At 45.5% G+C, this 23,123-nt stretch overlaps 1 protein-coding gene across 10 annotated transcripts in view; it reads left to right on the top strand.

The window, feature by feature from the left end:
• The first annotated feature begins 9,235 nt into the window (after nt 1-9,235).
• The window catches only part of LOC135906845 (cytochrome b5 reductase 4), a 441,851-nt gene continuing 427,963 nt past the window's right edge, over nt 9,236-23,123 (top strand). For 9 of the 10 annotated variants that reach the window (XM_070538514.1, XM_070538511.1, XM_070538518.1 and 6 more), the window contains exons 1-2: nt 9,236-9,379; nt 10,141-10,161. The gene's annotated coding sequence lies outside the window, so the exon portion shown is untranslated. Of the gene's footprint in view, nt 9,380-9,621; nt 9,716-10,140; nt 10,162-23,123 lie in introns of those variants that run through there. The other variant, XM_070538508.1, reaches the window with a different exon arrangement.

Here is a 23,123-nt window from a genome sequence, read left to right as displayed (position 1 = left end):
CGCAACTACGCAGACGCCTTGCTGCACCAGTCATGCTCGGAGAAACACGGCTCACAACGAAGTCCTCGCTTCGACCACCATGCACTTCCCTCTTTCTATTCTTCAAGAAACGATCGCAACACCACTGTCTGCACCACACCGAGCCGGTGGCGTGCCCACCCGAACCTGTTCAACCTCGCTGCCTTGACTACTACCAATGCAGCAGACCCCCTCGTAGTCAATTGCTTCTCACGATTGTCGTTCACTCGTTAGCGGACTAACGACCCGCCGCTACCCTCTTCCTCCCCCGCTTCCCTTCCATCGACGTTTAGTTCGTTGTTGTAAGCACCGAATAACCACTGTTCTCTTCCGCTTCTGCAACTGCGTCATCCTCGTTAATTAGTCCATCTCGGTGGTTTACGCAGTCCTCGGGGCAAGCTTATCAAAAGGCCCATCCAGAGCGTGGATTGGCTAGAACGCTAGTATGGTAAAGAGTATACTGTTTGTTTGGTCGCTATACGTGCGGGCGTGGTTAGTGGAAACGGAAAGACCCGCTTTGAAACGGTGTGTTTGACTAGCTTCCTCTTTGCGCAGTTTCTGCCGCCTCCAAAAGCACAGAACGACGCGCCTGCAAAATTTTACCGAAGTACCATAAACAGGCTGTTACCCGTAAAATACGGGAAAAAATGCACGCCCGCTCTAGTGGACTATCGCGAAGGAAACGTAAATAAAGGTATAATAAAGAACATAAAAACCATATTTTCCTAAATATAGAGCCCGGGGCATAGTTGTTTAAAGGCTGAAATTTTGCGTGGGGAGGGGGTTCGGAGAGGAGGGGGCTCCCTTTTGGTTCGAAATATACACGATTAAACTTTTTCTTTAATATTTGCGGTTTTACGTGCCAAAACCACTTTCTGATTATGAGGCACGCCGTAGTGGAGGACTCCGGAAATTTTGACCACCTGGGGTTCTTTAACGTGCACCTAAATCTAAGCACACGGGTGTTTTCGCATTTCGCCCCCATCGAAATGCGGCCGCCGTGGCCGGGATTCGATCCCGCGACCTCGTGCTCAGCAGCCCAACACCATACCCACTGAGCAACCACGGCGGGTGCGATTAAACTTTCTCACGTAGGCACGTCTGAAAAAAAAAAAAAAAAATTCTCGACCATGCGTGCAACTGTGCTAGATCGCACAGAAGACCTGTGACATGTTTTAATTGCCAACTTAGTAAAAAGCCTTCGTTAAGGCAACGTAGTCATAGAGCAGCTACCGTGCAAAATGTTACGACGGTAGAAATAGGAGGGGATACTTTAGGAAAAGCTCACGATAACATACGATTTTGATTTTATATATATATATATATATATATATATATATATATATATATATATATATATATATAAACGATAAGAAAGGGGGTTAACCGAGGGACCCGATCACTCCCAGGATTCTACTAGTACACATAAATACCCAAGAAAGTGGATGGGAAAACGCCGCCGCGGTAGCTCAATTGGTAGAGCATCGCACGCGACATGCGAAGGTTGTGGGTTCGGTTCCCACCTGCGGCAAGTTGTTTTTTCATCCACTTTAATTTCCATTATTTATCGTTTCTTCATTACATTTATTAAGCACAATTTCCCCTATGTTGTACTTGGTGTCAGTGTTTGTTGGCTTCTCATTATATATATATATATATATACGCCTTTTATTAAAAGTGTATGTTTTAGTGAAGGCGTTGCGCACAATCATGTTTGCTTTCATCCTATTTAATGCGCTGTTTGCCCACCGTAAATGTGAGCATACACCGCTCATAAGCCATGCCGAAATGCAAGTGACAAATCAGGCGAATGACTGCAGTGTGAGGCAACTCCGCAGCGATATTAACGAGGACGAAGGCGCCGCGTCTTTATGATGCTTGTCGTGGTAAGAATGGCGATTGCAAGTGTGCGCCCAAAGAACTACGACGCATATGCTGATACGTTTAAGGATTCTGTACTGGCTTCAGTCGCAGTTTCGCATAACTGCTCTGAAGGATTTACCACTAATATGCACACAAGCAGTGGTACATGTACTGAATGGCTAAATAAAAAAATATAAAGTAAATAGAGGGATTTATAGGATATAATGTCTTATTCCATTAAAAGAACGGTGTGCTTTAGAGATACCTGTATCAGCGGGCATATACATCTACAAGCGAACGCACACAAATTAAAAAAAAAAAACTTTATAAGTTTTATAAGTTATAAGCATGGCTTTGCGGACGAGGGACGTAACAGCTATTGTTGGCTCTCCTGTACCAAGCCCAGCGAACCGCTCAAGCCAGTGGGGTTCACCCTCATTTTCTTTCTTTTTTTTCTTTTCTAAATAGAGTTTAACTCTCTCTCTCTCCTCTCGCCTCCGCTCTGTTCTCATTGCCCGAAAGATCTATCCTACGACGGTACGCGTGAGCTCTCATACCCTCCCATGTCTGCTCCCTTCCCCACAGTCTTACTCTGGGTGAAGAAGTCTCTCTCGGGAGACTTCTGGCTGGGGCAGCCCTCACATCAACCATCACTCGCTCTTGGAGTAAACCACGGAAAGATTACGTTCCAGTAGAGAGTTTCAGGTTAGGGGAGGCAAGCGGCTTGGGAACGCAAGAACTAGGGGCCACGGTACTGTGCATGCGCAGACCGCTACGTCTGGGAGGTGTGCGCATGCGCATTGTCGTCGCCCCTAGTTGTCGGCTACGCAAGCCACTTGCGTCCCTTAACCTAAAACTCTCTAGTGTCCGAAGTCCACCGTTCCTGCGTCTGGAGCCGATTATCGCCATCTACGCCGGACGTGCGCTGGGACAAAGAGTCCGCGAAAGTGTACTTAGAAGCACGAAATGGAACAGTCGCCAACACTGAACGCTATGCACTATAGATTGTAGACGACGCATTCTATAAGTCACTGCAGCATCTGCGTGAATCGAGCAGGCCTGACTATATTTAATTTCACACTGAAGCAATCACGTGTCGACAACCAAACGAAAGAAGAAAATAATAACAATAACTTACGGTCACGCATTACTACCCCAACCGGCTTCGTATTTCGTAAAGCCAACGAATTTGCTCCACAGTGTTGTTTGACTTTCTCGAGCCTTGCAGGCGCTTTTCTTTTTTCCTGGAAATTTTTAGTAACACCACGTTGATATCCCTTTTGCGTTTGCAGTTATTGCTTAAAAATGTACCCAATTGCTACTGGCTTTGCCAGTGTAAGAACTTAATACTTCGGTTGCTTTCATTTTTGGTTTTTCCAGACTCGGCGCGTCAGCGGAAATAGCGTTCTGCTGTTGAGCGCGAGGTCGCAGGTTCGAATACCAGCCGCAGTAAATACATTCCTGTGCAGACGGAATGTAAAACCGCTCGTGCACCGTGATTTGGGTGCACGTCAAAGAACCCCAGAAATTCAAAATCAGCCCGGAGCCTCTCGCTATGACTACAGTGCACTACACTTGTACACTGTGTTCTACACGGCGTCCCTCGAAATTGTCTGTGGCGAGTAAGAAAATCGAGTACCTTCATCATTTATTTCGCTGTAAAGTGTGTTCGTATAAGAACAGCTGCAGAAGGGTTCGAATTGCTTTACTTTTACTTCAACGAAATTTTCCCCTAACGCAGCAAGATCACTTCATACACGGGAACCGAGCACATTCGGGAAGGCGGTCCTGTGCTTAAGGGCAGAAGTTCAGTCGAAACTAGAAGTAAATCAGAGAGCTGTTGGAAGATGAGCACTAGGTGCCCACGGGAAAACCTAAAACGAGGCAGTACAGGGGATATGGGCTGGGCATCGTTCGAAGCACGGGAAGCTCAGAGTAAAATCCTATACAAAAAATGCCTGAGGAAAGTGGACGATAACAGTTGGGCAGCTAAGGTATTGAAATAGCTATACAGAAAGAGCATTGACTCACAATGACGAAAAAGAACTGGAAAGCTAACCAGTAAGTATGCCAGGCACGAGGACGGAGAAAGAGAGAGCCTTAAACGACAGGTTAAAAACGCGGAAGGTAAAAATTGGATCAATTCAACGGAAAAGAAGCATAGTGTTGAACTATATCGATATTGGAAAGAGCAGATCAGGAAGGGAGCGTTTTATGATAACTCAAGAGGCAGTGCCCTGTACTCTTTGAAGCTAGGTCAGGATGTATTAGAACGCGCAGCTATACAAAGAAATTTAACGAAGACGAATATACATGCACTGCGTGTGGTAAATTTGTAGAAACAATAGAAAACCTCATACTAAGATATGATGATATCCATCCCGATGTCCATACGGGCACAGTCACGCTTCCTGAGGCCCTAGGGTTTAGAGATAACAATAGGCATGTAAATAAATTGGCGGTGGAAATGAGCAAAAAGCGATTGGAAGATTGGTGGCTCAAAAGCAGAGAGGTGACACGAAGTTAAAAGTGTAGGAAGAAGTATTTAAAGAGAATGGCAATAATGCCGATACACCGTACATTATGAAATCTATGTGAAGCGAAGCTCCCATGCAGCGGCTAATCAAATGCTATAAATGTAACGATTTCATTCCTGCGTCTTTGTCGTCAAGGAAACTGGCGCGCGCTCATGCGCTCTCATGCACCCGTTACACCGGGTGCTCCAACTGTCATGCACCGAGATTAAAAGATGTGCTAATGCCAGGTAGCTGAGCAGAATGAAGGCAATGTTGTTTGCCCATGCGTGGAGGTACTCATATTCTGTTTTTGCATTTCATTTAATTACCTAGTTAGCCTTAATAAATTGATGAACTTCTCAAATGTTATAATTAGACGAGAAGTGTCATTGAGAAAATTGCGGAGCGACGTGAAAAACATCCGATACAGCTTTCTGTTGCTCAACACGGGCTACAGAGAGAGAGAGAGAGAGAGAGAGAGAGAGAGAGAGAGAGGGCTTTTTATTAGAAAAACAGAGAATTTTGCCGGCGCGTATACACCCGCTGGCAAGCTAATCTGTATAGGGATGGGGAATGGGATTAAAATATTCCAGAGGAGAGTGGGAGAAAAAGAGAATAAAAATAAATACGAAATGTCCTTGTGGACCTGATATTAATATTTACAAGTGACACGGCGGGTAAATTTACGCTTTTGTATGTGAAGTGTGCGATCGTTAAAGCTTATCTATTAGACCAATATCTGACAGGTATTTGAACAATAAATCCAAAACCCGTGGCTGTTTCGAAGGGCCAGGCATTGGACCCACGGGCTACATAAAAGCGTTTTTCCTGTAGGCGTGAAAGAAGCCCGCGAATACACCCAGTATTGCCTCGCGACTCGCCGCTCGAGGCACTTTGCGTGTATTCGCGGGCTTCTTTGACGTTTGTAAAAACACCTTTATGTAGCACGTGCTCAGCAATGGAAGGCTGTATCGGGAGTTTATGTCGCTCCACAATTTTCTCATTGACACTTTTCGTCTTCGCCCATCGCTGGGGTTGGAGTAGCGGGCTTCGTGGGGTCTTCTCCCGCTTGTCCCGAGGTAGAGTCGGACGGAGCGTTTCTATACACTTCCAGGGCACATGTCTCCCAACCATTTACTGGTTTCTCCCTTTCGCCGTTCCTCCTGAAGCGGGGTAGACAAACGGTATGAGTGCTAGCTGGCTAATTCCCGCGGCTTTTCTTGCTTCCGGAGTCCTCAAACCTCATGCTCTCTACTCTGCGTGGATGCTGTAAGCCTTCCCTGCAAAGCTGTCGACCCGCAGCGGCATTGGGTCCTTGACGTTTCAAATGAATTTTCTCTTGACGCCCGGCGCAACGCGAAAGTTCGCTTGCGCTTTCCAAATTCCGAAAGTCCTAGCGCGCGGCTCAGCCATGCGACGCCGGAGCTCTGACTCGAGGCAGTGCCAATGTGCATAATTCTGTGTTCCGAGCCGAGAGCAAAGTTTCCTTTCCGGGAAACACCCTCGAGACAGCTGCCGCTGATGTTTCATGTTTGTAACGACAGATGGGTATGGCTTGGTTTGCTCAGCTTTCCAATTAAGGAAGCGAGTTGCGTCGAAGAAATTACACGTTTTTCTTTTCCGTTATCTTGCCACGGGCACAGCTGGCGTTCTTTGAGCCAAGGCTCGTTTTTCTCGAACGCTCAGGGTTTAGCGGTACAGATCTTGTTTACTCGGTGGGACAAGTTATATCCGAAACTGTGCAAGCCGCTATGTTTGCGGCTTTTAAATTTTGTTGTTATTTATTAACAGCCCGAAGGAACACTGCTGCTGCTAAACGTTGAACATTGCAATAATTTGGTCGATTGCAAAATATGGAGAAATAGATAGATAGATAGATAGATAGATAGATAGATAGATAGATAGATAGATAGATAGATAGATAGATAGATAGATAGATAGATAGATAGATAGATAGATAGATAGATAGATAGATAGATAGATAGATAGATAGATAGATCATTGCGTGGATGTTTCATTGATCGCGCGTGTCACAAAAGAAATGCATAAGGACAATGAAGGACAATTAATAATAATAAGGACAATTGCTTTGAAGTATTATAGATTGATCGACATCACTAAACTGCTATTCTTCGAAATTTAATAATTTTGCGTGCTGTGAGATGTGTCACTATTCCACCCATTAATAGGTAAAATATTGCTCCTACAATGAATATAAACTTATACTTTAATCGGTATCGTCGGTGACGTCCATTTTTCTCGTGTCTATCTCGCTTTCTCCGCTGGTTTGTTCTTCTAACGCTCAGGTGGACATTTTTTCGTGCTTTTCCTCTTTCTTATTATTCCGCTGAAGACACACCATACATAGAACGTAGAGCTTTATACGCATACTGTAAGGCCTGCGGTTTGGATTCAAGGAGTGTTTTCTTGTACGCACCGGCATGTGCGCCATGGTTATATCTATGGACCTATAATTACAGAACTCTATACCGAATGCCAGCTCGCAAAAGACGGCAACAGTCCTCCTGCGGTGAGCCTCTGCTTCCGTCTCTGTCATCTTATGACGTGCTGTGGAGAGTGGAGCGTGCCTTCAAATTCAAGTTCAGCTGATAGCTGTTACAAGGTCCACCCCGGCACACAAGTGTCACCCTCTAGATGACGGTGCCGGGACTAGACGGCACACAGTGGGGAAAGCGCGCGTGTGTCGACGGAAAAGGGGAGGGCCTTACGCGGGAGGAGCAGAGAGGGAGGATCCGGTTCTGACCGGCTGTGAGCATGTTAAACGCTTCCTCACAAGTTTCCGCCGACAGCGGCGGTGACGGTTGGAGGGTGGGGCTTTGTGTTCATACATGCCTCTGCTGGTCAACATCAACACTGTAAGGTTACGGTACGTGTGCTCGCACGCACGCACACGCGCGCGCTAATGGATGGTGCTAAATACGCGCCCCAGCGATATTTGCGCCTGAGTAACGTATCTCCAAGGCTATGCTTTTGATGGCTCCATGCGCCAGATGGGATTGCGGAGCTAAAGATATGTCATGGACGTGAACTTTTAGACGATGCTTATAATAATAATTGTTAGGTCTTGTAGACTATATCCAATAGATGACATCTGCTACGTTTTTCCAGCTCCGCAATCACTTCTGGCGCGTGCAGCTAAATTACATGGCCTTCAAGATCAACGTATGTTACCCAGTGAGAGAGCTGTCGTTAGGGCGTGGATTTGAACACAACCTTCAAAAACAGCAACGAAACTGTGCTGACTTCTTGGAACGTTGTGTATCCCGTGTAGGGCTTCAAAGTTACGTTTAGTATTAAATTTAAAAATCTTTCATGGTCATTTTCAACACGTCGCGTAAGATACTGCAGGAAGAACATAAATGCATTTAGCCATATAGTTGATATATGGGCTTATATGACAAGCTGCTCCCATTCTTCCATCCCAATGAAAAATAAAAAAAAAACGGTGGACCTCGCATGACCACTACACGTACTCGTGCACTGGTATTTGCCCCATTCGCAAATAACGATAGTGACTGTCACAAAAAGAAAAATAAACAAATAGATAGGGGCAGTTATTAAACTTATGGGTGAAGATTGAACTTTGCTTATGTTTATTCAAAGTTGTGTCTGGTTCCCTCTAATGTGATGTGGTGACTGCACCAAATAACTAGAACGCGCTTCCTGTACTGATACCCGTGGTGACACCACCTAAGTGTGTTTGTGACTCGTGTTATCATCTTTAGATCCCTTGTAAATTACATTACACACCGCGTTATAACCTTCCCGAAATGAAGTAGGAAGCCATAACGTAACACATAAACATCATGCGAGATGAGTACAGTAGCATGGGCAAGTGGTTTAATGATTTCTTGGCGACAGCTTTCGAGGAAATCGACGCTAATTTGACGTCAACAGTTGCGTTGCCCCAGACGAGGAAAAGCTACCATGAAGTCCGTTTCGAATACACCGAAACAACATGAAAACCCAGAATGCATCGTCAACACGGCAAAACAACGCCACGCGATGTTGCATCGTGGTGTCTACGAATGAATCTTGATTCTCTGTGAAGGAAAAGCAGTATTTACAATGTCACACACGATGAGATGGTTACTTTTTCCGTATACATATAAAGATAGTGCTTCCGTCATCTAACGGGTGCGTAAAAAAATGGTTTTCTTTTTCCACGTTCTCGTGCTCGTCAGTAATAAGAAAGAACCGACTTGAAGAACTACTACGACCCTCAGCTGTCTTCAGGTCTCAGTAGCTTAAGTGCGTCTTGTGCTTATTCTCACTTTCGTCTTGTTATCTTCTTTCTTGCTTTTTTTATTTCCTGAGTGGTGTTCGGTACATTGAGATAGACGGCCCTGTAAGTCCCACATTCCTTTTTTTTCAGTCAAGAAAAAATAAAAATAAAATAAAGGAAAAACGAGACAAAAAAGAAAGAAAAAAACGAGAAAGTTAAAATGACAATACGCCACTAGAATTTTTAGAACGCATTAATCCTGCACAAATAAAGTTTTCAGTATTATAATCGAATACAGCAGCAGGAGCGGCCGAAAAAGAAAGAAGACGAAAGAAAAATCGATGTACATTAATATGTTACAGTACCTATACAGGCACACAATTTTTGCTTGCAGGGGTTATTTTTTTACTGAGTGCCATTTTTGTAAACCAAGCATATCTGAAAACGTAAAGCGAAAGCTTGGAATCGTACACCCCAAAGGAAACAGCAGGAGAGATCCGAAAAACGGAACCGAAACTGCCTCTTCGCAAATGCCAGCCGGCAGGGGACGCCACCACCGCGAAGAGAGAAAAAATGGTAAACATTGCAGCAGCCGCTTCCCCAAAATGGCGCCGCTCTTGTAAGCTGTGCTCCGGCTAGTTTCGCGAGCGAAAAGTGCGTGCTCCTGGTGTTTGCTTGTGGTTTCTTCTTCTTCCGAGGTTTATTTTGGCTCTTCGTCGGCTTCAAGGAAGGGAAGGTACGGCTGGAGGCGCTCCCCGCGCTCTGTTTTGCGGACAAGCTTACTGTAGTGAACGGGGTTGAGTGGTGAGCGTGTGAGATGGGACCGAAATCCGGCGAGGAGATGCAACCGAGGATGAATGTATGAGAGCAGTGGGGCGCTGGCAGGTTGTGTAACGGCGCTAACTTTGAACGGTGCTCGCGATCACCACCGTGCTACTTGATTAGCTGTTCTGGCGGTAATTTTCTCTGTGTGCCGTGCGCCGATGCTTCCGGATGCTTGTTTGTTGTATTGAATATGTGGTTATCGTAGACGGTGCCCTGAAATCGCGAAAGGATTGTGACAGTGTAACAGGTTGAGTCCAATGAATTTTCTTTTACGTGATTTTGAACGCTTGTAACACCGCTTCCAAAGTGTTGTTAAGCGCGCTCGCACGTAGCTTCCTGAATCTCGTGCGAACGCAGCCTTCACAGCATGCTCGCATGTGTGTCGCGTTTTTAAAAGAAAAATGTAGAGGCTTGCTTTCGGCACAGTCATCAATTGAAAAAAAAAATCATACTTGTGAAAGTAAATTTTCCTACTTATCGTTTATTGTTGGATTTAGTACACACTGCTTTTAATTTAACTTGTATTAGCATGTTTCATGATGAATTAACGTGCTCTTGCAGAAGCGTTTGATGCTCCGCGCTTCTGCTTTAATGTATGAAGTTTGTGCGCGCACTACTACTTACTGACCCTAACGTTTTTCTCTTCGTTTGTTTTGCTTACCACACAACCAGGCTCCTTCATCGGCTGACTGGGTGAGTTCCTTACACTTTTTCAGCAGTGTCACCCATTCATTGATATATACGCGTTCGTTATGCGTCATTTAATGTGCATACCAGCGTAAAGTGTACTCGGTAGACGTTCACAGAAAGTTATTGGTTTTAACTTGTGCTGTGCTCTTAGTAGGTCTCGTCGCTTCAGTTCTTGTGTGGCAAACCATGGACTCAGCAGTAAGTCCAGCCGCATTCAAGCTTGTCGGGTGGTTGTTACTGATCTGGTGTTGCAATGTGCCTTGGTTCCGATGTTGTTTTCGTTTTTATAACATGCCAGAGTGTGTGTGGATAAAAAAAAAAAAAGACGTCAATTGGATATGTATCGCGTGAGAAACTGAGTGGATTTATCCATAGTTGCTATTCGATATGGTCTATGCAGTTGGTGATTTATGGTTGCTCGCTTTTTATTCAGTAGTTGGCTAGCTATTTATGGGCGATTACATATTACGCATTTGCCCAATAATTTGAATGTCCGTGCCGAATATTTTTATTGTGAACCTCCATACAGCGTATAATTTAATAATCGCTTCATTTTCAATTATCTCGCATGTATAACCACTTGAATTCATGTGTAATACAAGGAAGCTCTCTTATTAACATTTATGGGTGTTTAAAATTCTCTCTTAAGTTCAACTGTCTCATTTATCGATTTTGTTTATTTTCATCATTAGCGGTCTTGCATAGACAGCGATAAAAATAGTTCACATTTAATAACTGCTAATGTTACAAAGAAACAATTTTCAATATGTGACTTCTTACAGATTTGCATCAGTTAGGCAGTGTGGCGTTCTAGCTATAAAAATATTTTGTGTGACAGGTGTGCTACATCTCATCTTCAACACGTCACATCCAATCATGATTTCGCAATGTGAAAGTCTGCACCTGTGTAGTCTGTTACTGTAATGCACAAGGTGTGGGCACAACCTGATGATAGTGATGACGTCACAGTTGGTATGATTATCATGTTGACGTTGTTGTTCCATGCAAACAAAGACAACAGTGTGGCTAATTATCCCACACATTTTCACCAGACAGACATCAATGACTGGCAAAGTGAATTATATGTGTGTGCCAATTCACGTTGCACTCATACTTTTTTAAATTGCGCATGTGTCAGCTCTATTTGACTACATAGCCTTGGTAACACCAGAAGGTTCGTTGACTATACTGTAGGTTCTAGTACTATACGTTGACTATAGGTTCGTTGATTCTATACTTGTCATGGTGCATTTGGTCGCACGAAATGCAAGAGTTTGGTATGTGTTAATATTGATTGTTCTTGTAAGATCTTAATGTGCTGTAATTTTTATATATATATTACGATATGGGTGATTTCTTTGGCTTCTAGAGTTTGAAAGCTCAGCACAAATGGTAAAAAGAAGGCAGCAACAGGATAAAGTCTAGACTAGCAAGTCTTGTTTATTTCAAATTAGCTGAAAGCTTACGTGTGATGGAGGAGTGAGACCGCAGGAACCACATCTTGTTTAATCATATTCTTCGTTGCTCCCGAAAGCTGTATTATTCTCGATCTGTTAGCATAATAGGCAACTCACTAATACACTGCCCCAGAACCGCGCCTTATAAATAGGCATGCTTCTAGTGGCTTGCACTCCGAGATTATTTTTTTCCCCCGCATCATGTCAAAAACACGTGTTTAAAGTATCGTATTCAGCCAATCTTAGGCCAGTGGAGGGCCAAGTGAATAACTGTTGACGTTAGTTAAGGAGACAGCAACACTGAAAATTCGGTAGCACAGCACTACTATCTGTGACGGAAATCTATGGCGAAGCCTGCCGAAATAGCAGCCCTGCATCAACTGCTTTGCAAATTGGGACCTAAAAAAAAAGAAAAAAAGGAAAGAATAACACATGTCCACTGACGCGCTCTATTCAGTGACATAGCTGCAAGAAAGTAAAATAATAATAAAAAAATGCATCTCTGAAGTGAGCAAAGCCAGAAGCATGTCATTTATTTGTATGGAACCGGCAGTGTGTTTTTGTTCGTACCGTTGTCTCAAGGCAAGCTTAATTGTGGTAGCAAAACTAAATTGTCGTCACTGGTGTCCGGACCTTAATCGCGGCATAACGTGCATGTTGCTTTATCACTTGAGCTATGGCAGTCCGTCCCCTTCTTTGTGTGTATCTGTGATCCTCTGTGTCACAACTGCCGCGTTTTTTTTTTTATTCAGCGGCCGTGGTGTCACGCTAACACCAGTGCTTTGGACAAGCATATTTGATGCACAAGTTTAAGATGAAACTAGTACGCGACAAGATACCGGGCATGTGTCTAGTTAGGTGTTAGGCTATACTTGTCACTAAGGTTTCCGAAATTGAGAACCCGCCGCGGTGGCTTAGCCGCTATGGCGTGCTGCTGCCGCGCACGAGGTCGCGGGTGTGAATCCTGCCCGCGGCGAGCGCATTCTATAGTGTGAGGTGGGAATGCGAAAAAGAGAGCGCTTGTGTGCCGTGCATTGTAAAATCCAGATGGTCAAAATTAATCGATATCCCTCCGCCGTCTCTTGCTCAGTTCTATTCCTTTCTTAGCATCCACCGTTGACGATCAGCCGATTTCGTCAATGATGCGGGCAGAGCGCCACTCGGACCACCGACGAAGCGCGAAAGAGAAGATAATTGTAATATAATCGCCATGTTAACATGGCTCTAGATGTTGAAGACTATACTTTCAAGCACTGAAATCGACGAACGGAACAAATCGCAAATGCTGTCCTTGTGGTACCCTTGAATGCCTGTGGTATATCGGGGTCTTATTTGTTGTGTGGTCAGACAAAAGCGCAGGTTATACATTGAAACAGGAGGCCATGTTGCGCGTGATATGTAAGGTATTTCCTTTGCGTTGTTTAGCCCCGTGTTCGATGCCCGTACCAGGCCGAATTGTCCTTCATATGCGAAGCTTTCCTTTTGAGAAATTCTTGCTGGTTTCTTTTCTTGCTTCGTACTAGATGCTTGAATGAATGCCATTTCTTGCTGGACGGATGGATGGATGCTCTGAGCGTGCCCTTTGATACGGGGGCCACCAAGCTGTTTTTCTTACTTTGCCCAATCTCTTACCTTTCCGATTTTTTATTTTTACAGACGAAAAATTCCCAGCATGAAATTAACTGTACGAACCGTGACTGGGAAATTTGTTTTCGCTCTCCTCCGTTGTTTGTGGTCTTCCTACTTTGCTGCCACCGAACCTCCCACCGCCTATTACAACCTCTGTTGCGGACATGTTTACTTTTGCTCTACTATCCCTGAACCAAAACCCTTCAAGGAGGGTAGTGAAGCCTAAACCGACAGCTAGCACTTAACCACCTCCGCCTTGCGGATTTCCGCGCAACACATTCACAGTGTGCGTGGCCTCCGAGATCGCCCCGGTGCGCCGTTGCGATCTCGGAAGCCACGCGGTGCCTATTGCGGGGCACTGTGCTTTTCTGACGATTCTGACCTCGTTTTCTTTACTTTCCCTAACTGCGCGAGTAACGAAAGCCATGGCCGAGTCGAATGCCGCGGGAGATGTAAACACAGGTCGGCATGCGCGCCCTTGAGCCAACGCCTCCTAGACAGGCCTGTTGACTGAGCCTGTTCGCCCCGGTAGTGACGGTAACCAGCCTCATCCCCTTGCTTGTCGAGACGAGGCCAATTCGTTGCGTTCGTTTCTTATCTGTCCTCGTAGGAAGTTACCGAGAGCCAGCGTGGTCAATGACAGTGGCCGAAGGAGCCGCGTATCAGAGAGTGAGAGAGGGAGAACGCAAATAAAGAAGGAAAACTTCTCACAGCCGTTGTTACTCGGCTCAGCTGTCATCACGCACTGAATAAAGCGTCTTCTTATTTTCTTTCTTTATCTCATGTCTGGACTGTTTTTCCTTCCTTTTCCCGCACGTGCCACCCTCGGGATCTCAGCTTCTTGTCCCTGAGGCTTGCCGTATCGGCCACGGGTCTGGAACACGGCTCTGTGAACAGAGCAAGGCACTCTCTTTGGCAGATCAGTTCTAGCGAGCGTCTAACTTTCGTCTGTTGCTTCTGCGCCGTGTCCGCTTTCGGGCTTTCGCTTCTTCTCTGGCACTGCTCGGTGATGTCTTTTCCGGTTTCCCCCGCTTCCCTTTTTTTCCCCACTTCCGCGGCGAGACTTCTGGACCAATCGATACCGGCGCCCAGAGGAAGTGCCGTGCACACGAACGGAGGTGTGTGTGTGTGTGTTTGTGCGGCGCTCGACGGCGGCACCCTGCATACGAAGGAAAAATGCTTTTATCTTTGTACGGGGCGCAGGGAGGAAAAAAAATGTGATGCGCGAATTCCTAGGGCGTGGGCAGTACATAGCTGTGTTCGATCGACGTGTACCATGCATACTAAGCAGATAGTAACGTATGTATGTATGTATGTATGTATGTATGTATGTATGTATGTATGTATGTATGTATGTATGTATGTATGTATGTATGTATGTATGTATGTATGTATGTATGTATGTATGTATGTATGTATGTATGTATGTATGTATGTATGTATGTATGTATGTATGTATGTATGTATGTATGTATGTATGTATGTATGTATGTATGTATGTATGTATGTATGTATGTATGTATGTATGTATGTGTGTATGTATGTATGTATGTATGTATGTATGTATGTGTTACGTATGTACGTAATAAACTTATTGCGAACGGTATATTCTAAAACGGTCGCTCGAAGACTTTGCGTGGTACTGTATTGGTATTTAGCAGCTACACTTCGTGGAGTACGGACAGCCGCCAGTGCCATTTGACTTATGTTTAGTATAGTGGAAGGCTACAGCGCGGGAACCGGCGGAGACACAGTAGGCACACAGAGTACGCAGACACAGCGTCTGTTCCCGCACTGTAGCCTTCCACTACGTTAATCCAACAAGCTCGACTAATTACTCTGTTCCTTTAGTTGTAGAAAATAAACAAAATAAAAATAAAACGCAACGCCGCGGGCATCGTAACTGCCCCGACTTTCGGTGGACACCTGTGTCGTCCCGCGGTCGGGCGGACGATACAAAGCAGCTTAAAATAATGGAGAGAATGAAGAGGAAAGCTACAATGAAGGGGCGACAGAATAAAGAACATAAACTGACGTCATTTCATTTTGACGACTGCCTAGTGCACTGTGGGCAGCGCGGTGAGAGGGTTTCAGTCTGCACTCCACTCCTACACATTCAGCAATGTTGTTGACGCCACTGGCGCGGAGAGGGAGGAGTAATATCGAGACAAGGACAGAAAGCGGACAGGATTGGCACAGCAGTTCTGGAGACGAGCGTTTCGCTGTGAACGAACGGTTTTACTCGATCGCGTACGAACTACGAGCTGCAGCGGACGCCATAGACATTTGTGCAATCCATTCAATTCTCTTGAATAATTGTTTAACACATATGACTTTCATTCGAGTCGTTAAGTATTAAGCCGTCGATATACGTAGTCGCTATTCTTCATGAAACGGTGCGGAATTCGCGGCTGATATTCCTAGGATGAGTTGCGAAACTTACTGCGGTACCGGCAATCATGGCCTCCGAGATCTCTGCCATATCGAAGAAATCTTGGAGGCTGTGTTGCAAAATATTGCCTTCGCCGTTGCTGAACGCGCGCATGGACGTCGGCGGCTCTTTGAAGCGCCAACGAGCGCGTGGAGTCTTAGCCTTTGTCTATTGAAACCAGTGCTAAGTCGTGTCCTTTTGGCTAGCAGACGTCGAAAGCTTCACAGTTGCCATAGCAACGAAACCGAGAAGGGGGTGAGAGAGTGTCTCTCTATTTAGTACGTGAGGAGAATGCCGCGGTGTCCTCCTCGCGTTTGCTTCCGACGCGCGTGCTTTGCGTGCGTTGTCATCCATCTGACCTTCTGTCTGCCGGAAAACAAAAGAACCTTGCTGGTCTACTTCTGCCTGAGTTCTTTATCCGCAGCGCCGAGCGCGCAGAATTCTTCCGGGAGCCGGTCTACTTGTGGCCGTGCGCTACGAAAATGGCCGCATGGCGTGCTCGCTGAAAACATTAAAACCACCTCAAAAGGGGATCCCAAGAATGGCACCTGTGCTGTGCTGGAATGAACGCTGGCAGGACAGCAACTGGGCTGAGCATCAAGCCGATAGAGGCACTGAAGCGCGAAAGATAACAAATCAATGAATGAATAAATAAATAAGTAAATGCAAGATAACGTGGTTAGCTAGCGCAGTTGCAAAAGGGGTTGCGCTTGGTTGATATGGTGACTGATGGCGAGAAGTCAAGGGAAAGGGAAAGGGTTTGTGTTTCGAGTTTTCCTCAGTTGAATGATATACGTCTGGAAAACAAAAGACAGAAAAAGAAGTGGCAGTAATTATATACCTGAGACGTATTCGGAAACATATTTTTCACTCTGTTATAACAAACCTGGCCTAGCCACCAGAACAGCACTGGCAGATAGATCCCGCCCCGTGCTCCACCCACGGTGGGAACCGCCCCAAAAGCTGATTTCAGCCCGTTCTTTTCAAGAAGACGACAGTAGTTTGGACTTATTGATCGCACAACCGTACAGAGGAGCTTCGAAGTCTGTCTCCTGAACGAGCTATTCCCAATGCTGGGCTGCTGTCACCGGGTAAAGCGCCTTCTTTTGAATAGGGCGGTTGGCATACGACCTTTCGAACACGATCAAGCTGACTGCACCAAGCACAAGAGTCCGAAATAAGGCGTATAGTTAAAACTATGATTGTTGTGCAGTTACCGCTTGATTCCTGCTTCCTCCATTTAAAGATAAGGGCTGGGGAAGGGGGGGGGGGGAAGGTGTCTTCTAAATGAAATCAACAATGCATTGACTGTGTTGTGCTTCTCAGGAAGGCTAGCTTTACAGATTTCAAAACAATAAACACGTCCTTCCGAGCAACAGCGTGCGTTATGTTGCCCATTGCCTTCGATACTTTTTAGAGTTAACTTGGAAGTGATTGCGGAATACATTTATCCATAATATGATCTTGGAGGCATGCGTAACTTTCTGGAAGTAGTTTAATCTGGTTCTTGCCTCCAGCTTTCGAGATAACTGACGCTAATTTTATCTAGAACTTCGAGTTGTCACACACAACTAAGGGCAGCCGTGAGTCGAGCTTGAGATATACCGCGTGATGTCCTGACAATGTGGGACGTAGCAACGACGTACCAACCCTCTGTGCTGTAATTAACGCAACTTCATTCGTATGTTTATATGGTAACGAAAGCGTTGTTTAACCATGTCAGACGTGAGGGGACGGTTACTTTCTCCATGTAGTCAGAGTAGTTAGTTTCAGCATCTAACCGCGATATGTAATTAAGAAAGAAAGCGTGTATTTTTCTCGTTTTTAACGTACACTGGGTAATCAGAACCATCTTGAAAAGCGCAATTACGCCGATGAGCTGTGTTTGGTTTTTATGATAAAGATATGGCGTCTGTTGGAAGAAAAAAAGATCCCCCTACCCCCCCCCCCCCGTCCACTTTCATTCTTTTTTAAATTCTGTGCCATGATGCTGGACATTACCATAAACCATACAAAGCCCAACTTATCATTCTTGATACGCTGAATTTTATGCCTTAAAATCAATTCAGGCGCTGGAAACCCATGTAGAGCCCGTACTAGAGTTCTTGATATGCTGAAGGGGGTTCCCAGTCGGGGATAGTTCAGCAAATCAATTAGCATTTAAATTAATTACCGTACTAATTAATTTTCGTTCAAGATATCACGGTTTTCTTCGTACCAATGTACTCTCCATGACAGGAAATAAACGTGAGCAAGTTGTTTAACTTTTCTTTGTTGTGAAACGGTGTTCGAACTTTGTGGACTTAAAGATCCGCGGTGTAACCGCATGTCCGCCATCGCTGCAGAAGGGCCCAAATATTAGGGGTTTGGTCTGTGGGTGGCGCTCAGTTTCGATGTCACGCAAGATAACAGGCCGCCGAGGATATCGTTTTGAAAAACGGAGCACCAAATTAGTTTAGACTGGTCGAATATACCTTGAAACCTTGAAAGCTTGCTACCTTGAAAGCTCTACACATTTTTTTTTCGAAAAGGAGAAGTGAGAGGAGGAGGGAGAGGGGGGTGAGGGGGCAGCAGAATGTACCTATACACAGCTGCCTCGAAACATTGCCGCTCAAAGAAAAATATAGCGAAAAAGAAGGAAAAGCAGGAACAAATGAAAGTCAAGGTCAGAGAAGCTCCTTCCTGATAACGAGACAAAAAAAAAAGGGGGGGGGGGAGGGGGTGCAATCGCACGCACGTGTCGGAATTGGTGATACGCAAGGATTTATTTGATGCTTACAGAAATGTCCTCAGTCCTCACTTAAGTTCTCCTTCTTCGCTTCTACGTAGCTCAACGCTTATCGCCCATGCCCTCTCTGGTCCCATTATTATTATTATTATTATTATTATTATTATTATTATTATTAATATTATTATTATTATTATTATTATTATTATTATTATTAGTAGTAGTAGTAGTAGTAGTAGTAGTAGTAGTGATATTTTTCTCTTCTTTCTCCACACTCGGCTGCTTTCTGTTGCCGACCTTTTCGATTCATGACTCTTGTTCTGCTTGTCTATTCGGGCACCCGCTCAACAGCACGTACTATGCCCACTCTGCGGGATTGTCGAAATAATTTTCAAGTACCCAGTGCCATGTGTATCCAGTCGCCCAAGTTGTATAATCGGCAAGACAGCTGCGGCCGGTACCCCCAAAGTGATGGGACTAGGCAAAGAAAGCGCAGCTAAACAAAGGAGAAAATAAAGAAAAATAGAGATAAAGAAAAGATGCTAGATCCTTTTGTCCTTAAGCTGTGTGCTGCGCGAAGCAGTTAGATAAAATTGTTTCCACATGTTTCATGTAAACACAGGCTAAACAAAAATTCGAAATTTCACTTGTATAGATACACATGTTTAAAAGAAGTGAAAAATTGTGGTTAGTATAATAATAATAATAATAATAATAATAATAATAATAATAATAATAATAATAATAATAATAACTTCTTTATTTCCATCAGTGATGGAGGAGACTACGATAGATAATGCAACTTGTAACTTCTGCATCCGCTGTAACGCATTTCACGATGACTACAATCAGATGATGTCGTTGACGTGTTGGCTCGGTAATCTTTGAGACAAGCCTATATATCAGTGGCGGCACGATAACGTTGACGGGGCGATGACAACAACTCGACAGTGACGACAGCGCATTGTTGACCGACATTTAAGGCAGCTAAGAGCGGTTTTCAAGATGGGATCGTTGGGAAGGAATGCTGTTATGTAAGCGTGTAAGCAGTGCTGTTGGCGAGCGCGCTTTGCTTGGCCCTGAGCTAACTTTTCTTTAGCAGTTATGTCTGTGCTAGTTGCCCCCTCGGCCTTGAAACTGTGCAGTTCTCATGTATTTCGGCTTCAAGCCAAAAATCTTGTCTCCTTCTTAGCCTGCACTCGAGAACAGCCTAAAGCGCGCACTTTGAACGTTGCTTTACAGCGTGACGTCATGGACGTTCGAACTCGGCTACCTAGAGCATTACTGATCTGTTCAAAAAAGAAGAAAGAAAAAAGAAGAAAGAAGGGAAAAAAAGAAGGTAAAAGGAAGAAGGAAGAAAAGAAGCCTATAGAAATGTAGGTACAAGTGTTCGCTTTGGACAAACGTGAGAATTGGGGATGCGCGATTCCGGTTCCAAATTCCACGCTGAGCTTTGCCACTTGCGTAAGAAGTGGAAAGATTTCGTTGCGGAAAGTTCCGCTTAAGCGAAACATTTCTCACACCGGAAGTCGAAGGCGCGTGCTCGGGCTACGAGATTTGCCTATGTACCCTTGGGGAAGGGCGCAGCTGTTTCGAATCGATCTGTATAGGTCTCCACGTGGCGAACTATATATTCCTGGCCACTGCACAACACCTTTTGGTTAGGCGAATAGTATACGCAGGCAGTGTAATTTAGGCGGAAAGCTGCAGTCAGTCAATTAATGTCGATTATATGACGTTTTACGAGCACTATACTGTAGTAAATGATGGGACATGCCGTCATCTACTTCGTCAGTGCCAAGAGGCGCGCCAGGCCGTTCAGCCAACAAAATTTGATAATCATTTTTTAGTTCTACCATGTTGCGATTTACAACGAGAATGGTGCGCTAGTTGCATGGATAACACGTATACCAATACAGATAGAGGTGCCGTGAACGTAGAACTTGTAGCTGGGCTAGTTGGTTATTCATCGTGGAAAACTTCTTGAGAGCGCTATAGAGAACACCACTTACATACACACATACACGCACGAACTCGCGTAGAATATGTATAGGCTGGCCAGTCAACACTAGCGCAATCTCGCAAACCTTGCAAAGTACACCGCCTTCGGGATCGGCCAGCACTTCGTGACGAAATAAGTTTGTATAGCGTTTCTGCGCCGGAGTGCAATAAATCGGTGGTCATTCCGCCGCCGTCATTTCCTACACGTCGTCGGCGCCCTGCCGCTCGCTTCAAACGAAGAATTGCTCGCTTTACACAAGCGCGTTGGTCCGTCCGGTGACGCTTTCAAGAAGCCGAAATGATGTGAGATAGAGCTAGCTGCAAAATGCTTCGCGTAACGCCGCTTTCGATCACCTCTACATGAGCCAAATGCATGTTCTTGTAGCTCATTCGATGTTAGCATGTGAGCCACTCGTGCAACAGTGTTCTATGTGTAGCGGGATTACAGTGCGGTCATTTCGCCGCTTTATGTTCCGGGCGACGCCACGCCGCTATTGCGGCGAAAGTGTGTCAGAAGTACGCTGCAAATGCACCGGAAATGTACTTGAAATGCAGTACGTCCAGTGAACGCGTCGGGAAATGCGTATACGCCGAAAACGCGCCACGATATATATGCGCGGTCACTACGCAGTAAATGCGCCGTAAAATGTGCGTCAACGTTGAGCCACGAATACGCAGGAATTGCGTGGGTTTAGTCCGCTCCACGAGGTTGCCGCATTATAACAGCTCGCCGAGATGCTGCATACGTATCGATGGCCGGGACGGAGAGGAACGTGAAACTGTCGGGGAGATAAATCGTGGCCGGTCTGCGGGGGTCCTCGTTACCCCGATTCCCTCGTCGTCGGTTGATCGGTGCTGCTGTTTCTCTGAAACCAGATCCGATCTGGTTTCGTGCTTGTCTTTCGCTGGGTGGCTGCGCGCGCATGCGCGCCCTAATGCGCTCCTCGCCGAGCGTCGGGTCACGGCAGCTGCGTCGGGCGTGTGGTACATAAAGCCGTCCGCGCGGGCCACCTGTCTAGTGGCGCTATATAGGGATCTAATAAGGATCTGGCGGCCTTTGCGCTGTCTCCGTGTTTCGCTTTTCTGAATCGGGCTCGGCCATTTGGGCACGTGCTTTTGTTCTGCGTCTCCCTGAGCGCGTTCTCAACGACACTGTCGTTGAAGAATGGTAGGGAATAAATAATCCGTAATCGATGACGAAAAATTTTAACGGCATTCGATTTTCTTCTTCTTTTTTTAATTCGATGCCCATTCAGTTAAGCACAGATGAGAGCACGACTACCGAGAGAGGGCGCCAGGCGTCTCGCGCGCCTCATGTCCCGCATTTATGGGGATGCGCAGTTTTGAAACAGCCTTAGACAAGTATATTATCGTTGCAACTTTTCCTCAATCTCACGCGCGTGGTGCAGACTGCATATAGGGGCCACAGATTATGCAGTTGTAAAGCTAACTTCCTTTGATCTGCAGCACTTGATTGAGCTGTGCGTGCTGGTTGGTTGTTGTCGTTGTCTGGAAAACTACGTGGCACGTAACCGACGAATGGAGGTTGGCCAAGTTTCGATGCATGCCAACGCACGCGAAATTAGCCCGGCAAAACCTACGGATCTTAATAAGGAACTAGAAATAGGAGTGGGATCTATGATGTAACAGAACAGAGAACAGAAAAGCTCCAGAAAATTTGCGAATAGTAATCTGTCAAACAGGTGGCAAGACTATACTGAGGGACACAAGGGTGAAGGCGGAGGCCGCAAAGAGCCGTTTGGTTAGAGTCGGCCTCCCCTGTATATTTTTCTCGCGATAAAACTTGACATTCATCGGTACTGCTTTCAAGTTTGCACCGCGGTATGCAATATTGAGACGTTGTGGTGACAGTGACAAGAGAGAGAGAGAGAGAGAGAGAGAAAAGCTTTTGAAGGGTCCTTGCTGGAGTCAAGGGGGGCGCGGGTCGGGGTACTATAGGCCCACTAGAGCTCCCCTTGCTCATGCGGCGGCACCGGGAATAACTGAAACAATGACGCGTGCCAATATAGTCTAATTAATGGCCTTATGTCGATAGAAAGTAATATGGCACTTTGCATCGATGACTTCTAATGAATTCGTCAACGCGCTTAAAATACACATCAAGAGCAGTTTTGAAGGGGGCCGCGCAACGTTAGGGTAACACCGCGTTAAAGTAGGAAGCTGCTCTAGTTGCTTGGCTCAGTTGTGTGACTCACTCGTAACGCTGATTGATTGATTATTGATAGTATGACTGATTGATGGAGTTTAACGTTCCGAAACTGTACAGTGCGTTACTTTAGCGGCCACGGTCGACGGCTCCGGGTTAATTTTGGCCACCCGGGATTTTTCTTTTTCGACGTGCACAAAAAAAAAAAATAAGAATGCGGTAGACAGGACTATTCATGCATTACTCCACCTCCATCCTATTGGAACGCTGCTGGCAATCGAACCCACAACCTCCTGCTCAGAAGCAAAACGCCATAGCCACGCACAGAACCGTCGCGGTGAGTGTATGGTTACAGCTCAAGAAAATAAAAAATAAAAGAAAAAGGACAGAACATGATATAAACAGCTCGGGCGTGGAAACTATAAAAACTGGGATCGGTGTCCTCGAGAGTGAGCTTACAAACATTGCGCTTGGCCTAGTACGAAGGCAGGTGCAGCTGAGCATCTCTCAAGTTGCCGTGGCGTTGCAGCTGTAAACCTTTACGGGAACGAA

The sequence above is a fragment of the Dermacentor albipictus genome, chromosome 5 (genome assembly GCF_038994185.2).
Source record: "Dermacentor albipictus isolate Rhodes 1998 colony chromosome 5, USDA_Dalb.pri_finalv2, whole genome shotgun sequence".
Taxonomy (NCBI): Eukaryota; Metazoa; Arthropoda; class Arachnida; order Ixodida; family Ixodidae; genus Dermacentor; species Dermacentor albipictus.
The sequence above is the reverse complement of the archived record's forward strand: the minus strand, read 5'-3'. Positions and strand labels throughout refer to the sequence as shown.